This window comes from Oncorhynchus mykiss, chromosome 8, assembly GCF_057628025.1.
Source record: "Oncorhynchus mykiss isolate SJ-2025 chromosome 8, ASM5762802v1, whole genome shotgun sequence".
NCBI lineage: Eukaryota > Metazoa > Chordata > Actinopteri > Salmoniformes > Salmonidae > Oncorhynchus > Oncorhynchus mykiss.
The window spans coordinates 83,562,824-83,572,107 of record NC_143029.1 but is presented as its reverse complement, the minus strand read 5'-3'; positions in this window follow the sequence as shown (position 1 = coordinate 83,572,107).

Genomic DNA, 9,284 nt, shown 5'->3' with positions numbered 1-9,284 from the left:
AGGCAAGTCAGTTAAGAACAACTTCTTTACAATGACGTCTTATCACTGTTGTTCTGTTCAGAGAGAGAGAGAGAGAGAGAGAGAGAGAGAGAGAGAGAGAGAGAGAGAGAGGGTGGTGGGGAGCAGAGCACAAGACCATGTGGGTTAATTAGACAATATGGATGAGATGTGAGATCAGGCTGAACAGCTGTGGTTTATGAGGTGAAAGTCCGGGCATGGTCTGGAGACTCAGTCAGAGAGAGTGGCTGTAGCGTGGGGCTAATCCTGTAGCTAACCACACACTGCGGATACGACTGGGGCCAGAAATCCCTGTATTTCTGTCACATTTTTTTTCCTTGAGGCCCCACTGGACCCCCCCCCCCCCCCCCAAGTTCCCCATTAGCCAAATAATGATAGTTTTGCATAAAAGCACCCAATTTAGTTTGTCCCTGCTGGCCCTAGTTTTAGGTCTGAAAACCCACTTAACCTGGCCATACCCACACTATTCATGTGCTGTTCACACACCAGCCTGTCCCATCACGCGTATCCTTGTTTATTTTGGTAACTAAGCAGCGTTGTGGTCTGGTGAGACGACACACAGCCTATGCTAGAGGTTACGTTCAACCACTTATTTTTAAGGAGCCCCCCGTGTGCATTGGCACTGACGTCTGTTTTGAAATTGTACATTTTGTGTGGGAGGCTGTTGCAGACGTCCAGGCAGAAGTGCTTTATGGAGGAAGGATCGTGTTTGTTGCTGTGAGGGAGTGGGAGGAAGAGCACACACACACGAACTACCCCCGTCAGGCAGCCAATCAGCTAACACTTTGCCTTATTAGGGATGTCTACTGGGGGTGGAGAGGGGGGGATGGGCGAGGCGTGAGGTGTGTGTTAAATGGTTACTCTGACTGTTAATTGGGAAGGCCAGTTAAACGTTATTTCATGTTTTTAGTGTTCACTGTGTAAAGGAGTGTTCTGCAGTGAGTCTCCATTAACTCTGCTGGTGTGGACAACAGTAGGCTAGGACTAATTTGCCTGGAATCGACACTGGTCTGCTGTTAATCCCTGCTGATTATGGAACCTAGGCTGTACTCCAAATGGCACTCTATTCCCTACATAGTGCACTACTTTTGACCAGGGACCGTAGGGTGCCATTTGGTTTTCTACTCAGTGTTGATCTTCTTAATTCACTGTATGTTTCCAAAGCAGTTAGATTCTGGGGTGTTGACTACTAGCACTATAATGGACACACACACACACACACACACACATACACGGGTAGCAGCACCAAACAGGAGGACTACATCCCTCATGTCATCATAGGGCTCTGGTCAAAGTAGTGCACTATAAAGGGAATAGGGTGTCCTTTGGGATGTTTGTCATTATGACACCACTGTGGGAGGGAACTTAGCTGTCCCCATAGGAGAACCCTTTTTGGTTCCAGGAATAACTTCTTTTTTTGTGTGTATGTTAGACTTCCTGTATTAACATGTGATAACGCTGATAACACCCAAACAGAGCATCAGCGAGCATGATGCTCCTAAAGAACAGTTTCCCTGTTTGATAGCAGTGCAGTGTTTGTGCCCAGTAATGTAACTCATTAACACATCATTCATCAAGAGGAATCTTCTCTTTCTCTCTGCTCTCTCTGTGTTCTTTCTCTCTGCTCTCTGTGTTCTTTCTCTCTGCTCTCTCTCTGTGTTCTTTCTCTCTGCTCTCTCTCTGTGTTCTTTCTCTCTGCTCTCTCTCTGTGTTCTTTCTCTCTGCTCTCTCTCTCTCTGTGTTCTTTCTCTCTGCTCTCTCTCTGTGTTCTTTCTCTCTGCTCTCTCTCTGTGTTCTTTCTCTCTGCTCTCTCTCTCTCTGTGTTCTTTCTCTCTGCTCTCTCTCTCTCTCTGTGTTCTTTCTCTCTGCTCTCTGTGTTCTTTCTCTCTGCTCTCTCTCTCTCTGTGTTCTTTCTCTCTGCTCTCTCTCTCTGCTCTCTCTCTGTGTTCTTTCTCTCTGCTCTCTCTCTCTGCTCTCTCTTGAATTCACAGTTAACATTACACAAAGTTCCAAAAGCATAAAGACATTTCAAATGTCATATGTCTGTACAGTGCATAGGGAAAGTATTCAGACCCCTTCACTTTTTGCATATTTTGTTACGTTACAGCGTTATTCTAAAATGTATTAAATTATATATTTTTCCTCATCTATCTACAAATGAATGACAGCACATTTATTAAAAATAAAATGCAGAAATACCTTATTTACATAAGTATTCAGACCATGTGATATGAGACTCTAAGCTCAGGTGCATCCCATTTGCTCACTGAGTCTGTACATAGTCAAATATTTCCTTTTAAGTTTGGGTCAGTCACAGTGGTCAGGTATTCTGCTACTGTGTGCTCTCTGTTTAGGGCCAAGTAGCATTCTAGTTTGCTCAGTTTTTTTTGTTAATTACTTGACACATTGGAAATAATGACCTTTTTTTTTTGTTTTCTCATGATTTGGTTGGGTCTAATTGTGTTTCTGTCCTAGGGCTCTGTGGGGTCTGCTTAAGGGACTCTTCTCCAGGTTAATTTCTCTGTAGTTGATGGCTTTGTCATGGGAGATCTGGGAATCGCTTCCTTTTGGGTGATTTTAGAATTTAACTGCTCTTTTCTGGATTTGGATAATTAGTGGGTATCGGCCTAATTCTGCTCTGCATTATTTTGTGTTTTTACATTGTACACTGAGGATATTTTTGCAGAGTCTCAATTTGATGTTTTCCCCCTTCATTGAATTGTTGGTTGGTAAGCAGACCCCAGACCTCACAACCATAAAGGGCAATGGGTTCTTTAACTGAGTCAAGTATTTTTAGCCAGATCCTAATTGGTATGTCGACTTTGATGTTCCTTTTGATTTCATAGAAGGCCCTTCTTGCCTTGTCTCTCTTGCTTGTTCACAGCATTGTGGAAGTTACCGTCACGCTGATGTTTAAGCCGAGGTATGTATAGTTGTTTTTGTGCTCTAGGGCAACGGCGTCTAGATGGAATTTGTATTGTTGTCCTGGCAACGTGACCTTCTTTTGGAACACCATTATTTTATCCTTACTGAGATTTACTGTCAGGGCCCAGGTCTGTCAGGGCCCAGGTCTGTCAGGGCCCAGGTCTGTCAGGGCCCAGGTCTGTCAGGGCCCAGGTCTGTCAGGGCCCAGGTCTGTCAGGGCCCAGGTCTGTCAGGGCCCAGGTCTGTCAGGGCCCAGGTCTGTCAGGGCCCAGGTCTGCCAGGGCCCAGGTCTGTCAGGGCCCAGGTCTGTCAGGGCCCAGGTCTGTCAGGGCCCAGGTCTGTCAGGGCCCAGGTCTGTCAGGGCCCAGGTCTGTCAGGGCCCAGGTCTGCCAGGGCCCAGGTCTGTCAGGGCCCAGGTCTGTCGGGGCCCAGGTCTGTCGGGGCCCAGGTCTGTCGGGGCCCAGGTCTGTCAGGGCCCAGGTCTGTCAGGGCCCAGGTCTGTCAGGGCCCAGGTCTGTCAGGGCCCAGGTCTGTCAGGGCCCAGGTCTGTCAGGGCCCAGGTCTGCCAGGGCCCAGGTCTGCCAGGGCCCAGGTCTGCCAGGGCCCAGGTCTGTCAGGGCCCAGGTCTGCCAGGGCCCAGGTCTGACAGAATCTGTGCAGAATATCTAGGTGCTGCTGCAGGCCCTCCGTGGTTGGGGACAGATGCACCAGATCTATCAGACCTCAGGACAAGACCCAGAAACAGACAGTTTGACATAACTAAAGTTAATTACAAAAATTGGGCAGGCAAACGACAGGTCAAGGGCAGGCAGAGGTGGATAATCCAGGGCAGTGTCACAAGGTACAGAACGGCAGGCAGGGTCAGGGCAGGCAGAATGGTCAAAACCAGGAAAACTAGAGTAAAACAGGAGTACGGGGAAAAAACGCTGGTAGGCTTGACGAGACAAGACGAACTGGCAACAGACAAAACCGAAATCACAAGTATAAATGCACAGGGGAAAATGGGCAAACCTGGAGGGGGGTGGAGACGAGCACAAGACAGGTGAAACCTTTCAGGGTGTGACAAGATTATCAGCAAACAGTAGATGTTTTACTTCAGATTCTAGACTGTTCTAGTGCTCTCGCTAATTTGTTTATAAATATACATACAGTTGAAGTTGGAAATGTACATGCACTTAGTTTGGAGTCATTAACTTGTTTTTCAACCACTCCACACATTTCTTGTTAACAAACTATAGTTTTGGCAAGTCGGTTAGGACATCTACTTTGTGCATGACACAAGTAATTTTTCCAACAATTGTTTACAGACAGATCATTTCACTTATAATTCACTGTATCACAATTCCAGTGCGTCAAAGTTTACAAGCTTCTTCTAATTGACATCATTTGAGTCAATTGGAGGTGTACCTGTGGATGTATTTCAAGGCCTTAATACCTTCAAACTCTGCCTCTTTGCTTGACATCATGGGAAAATCTAAAGAAATCAGCTAAGACTTCAGGAAAAAAAATTGTAGACCTCCACAAGTCTAGTTCATCCTTGGGAGCAATTTCCAAACATCTGAAGGTACCACGTTCATCTGTACAAACAATAGTACGCAAGTATAAACCCCATGGGACCACGCAGCCGTTATACAGCTCAGGAAGGAGATGCGTTCTGTCTCCTCGAGATGAACGTACTTTGGTGTGAAAAGTGCAAATCAATCCCAGAGCAAAGGACCATGTGAAGTTGCTGGAGGACACAGGTACAAAAGTATCTATATCCACAGTAAAACAAATCCTATATCGACATAACCTGATAGGCCGCTCAGCCAGGAAGAAGCCACTGCTCCAAAACCGCCATTAAAAAGCCAGACTACTGGTTGCAACTGCACATGGGAACAAAGATCGTACTTTTTTGAGAAATGTCCTCTGGTCTGATGAAACAGAAATAGAACTGTTTGGCCATAATGACCATGGTTATGTTTGGAGGAAAAAGGTGGAGGCTTGCAATTTGAAGAACACCATCCCCTCCGGGAAGCATGGGGGTGGCAGCATCATGTTTTGGGGTGCATGCTGCAGGAGGGACTGGTGCACTTCACAAAAGGAATGAAAATTACGAGGAAGGAATATTATGTGGATATATTGAAGCAACATCTCAAGACCTCAATCAGGAAGTTAAAGCTTGGTCGCAAATTGGTCTTCCAAATGAACAATGACCCCAAGCATACTTCCAAAGTTGTGGAAAAATGTCCTAAGGACAACAAAGTCAAGGTATTGGAGTGGCCATCACAAAGCCCTGACCTCAATCCTATCAAAAATTTGTGGGCAGAACTGAAAACATGTGCGAGCAAGGAGGCCTACAAACCTGACTCAGTTACACCAGCTCTGTCAGGAGGAATGGGCCAAAATTCACCCAACTTATTGTGGGAAGGCTACCCGGAATGTTTGACCCAAGTTAAACAATTTAAAGGCCAATGCTACCAAATACTAATTGAGTATGTAAACTTCTGACCCACTGGGAATGTGATGAAAGAAATAAAAGCTGAAATAAATCATTCTCTCTACTATTATTCTGACATTTAGACATTCTTAAAATAATAAATGATCCAAACTTACCTAAGACAGGGAATTTTTACAAGGATTAAATGTCAGGAATTGTGAAACTGAGTAAAGGTATTTGGCTAAGGTGTATGTAAACTTCCGACTTCAACTGTATATTGAAAAGGGTGGGGCTTAAGCTGCATCCCTTTCTCACCCCACGGCCCTGTGGAAAGAAATGTGTTTTTTGCCAATTTTTACCCCGCACCTGTTTGTGTACATGAATTTTATTATGTCGTATGTTTTTCCCCAACACCACTTTCCATCAATTTATATAGCAGACCCTTATGCTGAATTGAGTCAAAAGCTTTTTGGAAATCAACTAAGCATGAGAAGACTTTGCCTTTGTTTTGGTTTGTTTGTTTGTTTGTCAATTAGGGTGTGCAGGGTGAATATGTGGTCTGTCGTATGACAATTTGGTAAAAAGCCAATTTGACATTTGCTCAGTACGTTGTTTCTACTGAGGTCAAATTTGTCTCCACTTTTTTTGTGGATTGGGGTGATCAGTCCTTGGTTTCAAATATTGGGGAAGATGCCAGAGCTAAGGATCATGTTAAAGAGTTTATGTATAGCCATTTGGAATTTGCGGTCTATATATATTTAATTTAGGATACCGTCAACACCACAGGTCTTTTTGGGTTGGAGGGTTTGTATTTTGTCCTGTAGTTCATTCATTGTAATTGGAGAACCCAGTGGGTTCTGGTAGTCTTTAATAATTGATTCTAAGATTTGTATTTGATCATGTATATGTTTTTGCTGTTTGTTCTTTGTTATAGGGACAAAAAGATTGGATAAGTGGTTTATCCATCTCCCTTTTTAGATAGGCATTTTGTTTAGAGTTTTCCAATAAGTGGTTAGATTTGATTGATTATTCAATTACATTGAGCTGATTGCTGATGTGCTGTTACTACTTTTTCCATAGAACATTTCTGTATTGTTTTAGTGATTCAACATAGTGAAGGTGTCGGCTTAGGTTTTCTGGGTCTCTATGTTTTTAGTCAGATAGAAATTCAGAAGGGTTTCTTAGGGTTTTATTCTTCATCAAACCATTTTGTCATTATTTTTAATTTTCTTAGGTTGTCTGCTTGGCATTTTTAGATTTGATAGGAAAGCTGAGGTCAAATATATAGTTTAGGCTTTCTACTGCCAAGTTTACACCTTAACTTCTCACTGTAATAGTGATCTAAAATGGATTGAAATTGGTGTTGCCTAATTGTTTTTTGGTAGGTTTCCACACTACATTCCTTCCATCTATAGCATTTCTTAATATTATTCAGTTCCTTTGGCTTTGATGCCTCATGATTGAGTATTGCTCTGTTCGGGTAGGGCTGTGATCTGATAAGTGTTAGTGGGCTGACTGAATGCTCTGAGAGACTCTAGACTCCAGTGATAAATTAATCTACAGTATTACTGCCAGGAGATGAGCTTATAGGTGTACCTACCACAGGAGTCCCCACGAGGCCTACCATTGACTATGTACAGACTCAGCCTGTGACAGAACTGCAGGAGTTGTGACCTTTTTTTTTGTTGTCCTGTCATAGTTGTGTCTGAGGGAGGGAATACTGTCACCTCCAGGTAGGCGTTTGTCCCCCTGCGTGCTGAAGGTGTTAGGTTCTTGTCCAGTTCTGGCATTTAGGTCGCCACAGACTAGTACATGTCCCTGGGCCTGGAAATGATTGCTTTCCCCCTCCAGGGTGGAGAAGCTGTCTTCATTAAAGTATAGTGATTCTAGTGGGGGGATTTAGGTAACAAACAGGGGTTCATTTCTCTCTGTTAAGATAATTAATAATGACATTTCTAGCCACATGTAAAATGTTCCTGTTTTGATTAATTTAATAGAGTGAGTTAGGTCTGCGCTATACCAAATGAGCATACCCAATGAGTCTCCTCCCTGTTTCACACCTGGTAGTTTGGTTAATCTGACTACCAGCTCTCTGTAACCTAGAGGGCAAACAGTGGGTCCGTCTCCTGTATACCATGTTTCTTGTAGGATGACCGTGTCTGGGTTCCTGCTCTTAAGGCCAAAGGCAGATGACCTCAGACCTTGTATATTCCAGGATGAGATAGTAAACACTTTGTGTTCCATACTGTAGTGTTTTCGTGTGGTTTAGACCTGGACCATTACAGTAGGTGTGAGCAGAGCATGTTGAGCATCTGATGCATACATCTCTCTCTCCCTGCTTTTGCTACGTTTTTAGTCATTTAGCAGATGCTCATATCCAGAGGGACTTACAGGCGCAATTAAGGTTAAGTGCCTTGCTCAAGGGCACACCGGCAGCTTTCGGTTACTGGCCCAACGCTCTTAACTGCGAAGATACCCCTTTCTCTCCCTGCTTTCTCAATTCAAAGGGATTTATTGGCATGGAAAACATACGTTTACATTGCCAAAGCAAATGAAATAGACAAACAAGGGAAACGTTAGTGAACATTACTCTCTCCAAAAGTGTAAATGTTTCAAATGTTATATTATTGGCGGTGTACAGTGTTGTAATAATGTGAAAATAGTTGACGTATGAAAGGGGAAATAAATAAACAGATAAATATGGGTTGTATTTACAATGTTTTAGGGGCTCCTCTTGTTGCCCGTTTCCCATGGCAACGGGCCACACATCTTGCTGCTGTGAATACACACTGTGGTATTTCACCCAGTAGATATGGGAGTTCGTCAACATTGGATTTGTTTTCAAATTCTTTGTGGGACTGTGTAATCTGAGGGAAATATGTCTCTCTAATGTGGTCATGCATTTGGCAGGAGGTTAGGAAGTGCAGCTCCGTTCCCACCTCTATTTTGTGGGTAGTGTGCATATAGGCAGACCTGGCTCTGGAGAGAAGACCGGGTAGAGCGGCCTCTCTCAATAGCAAGGCTATGCTCACTGAGTCTGTACATAGTCAAGGATTTTCTTAATTTCAGCTCCGTCACAGTGGTCAGGTATTCTGCCACTGTGTACTCTCTGCTTAGGACCAGATAGCATTCCAATTTGCTCTGTTTTTTGGGGGGGTTTATTCTGTCCAGTGTCAAATCTTTTTGCTTTCTCATAATTGTGTTGGTGTCCTGGGGCTCTGTTTGTGAACCGAGCCCCAGAACCAGCTGGCTGAGGGGACTCTTCTCTAGGTTCAGCTCTCTGTAGGTGAGGGCTTTGTGGTGGATTGTGTGGGTGTCGCTTCCTTTTTAGGTGGTTGTAGCATTGTAACAGCTCTTTTCTGTATTTTGATAACTAGCAGGTATTGTGTGTCTCGCTCGCTCGCTTTCCCCACAGTCTCACTCCATTTGTGATGACTTAGACAAGTGGTATTTCGTGTTCATTTAGATTGTGTCTGCACCTCTGTGTGTGGCACTATTGAAAACTTTCCAATGACTGTATGTGCAGGAGATTACAAATGGACTTCCTGGTTGGTCACACAGCAGGTTCAATGAGTTAGTCACCTGTCTTTGATTAAAAACAGAAATAACTTAGATTTTCTGCCTAATTTAAGAAAGCTAAACTTAGATACTTTTGTGTGTGTGTACTTTTGTTATGTGTGTGTGTGTATTTATTTATATATATATATACATACACACACACACACACACACACACACACACACACACACACACACACACACACACACACACACACACAAACAAAAGTATGTGGACACCGCCATTAAAATTGAGCACACAGCCATTCAATCCCCATAGACAAACATTGGCAGCAGAATTGCCCATACTGAAGAGGTCATAGGATGCCACCTTTCCAACAAGTCAGTGTCAAATTTATGCCCTG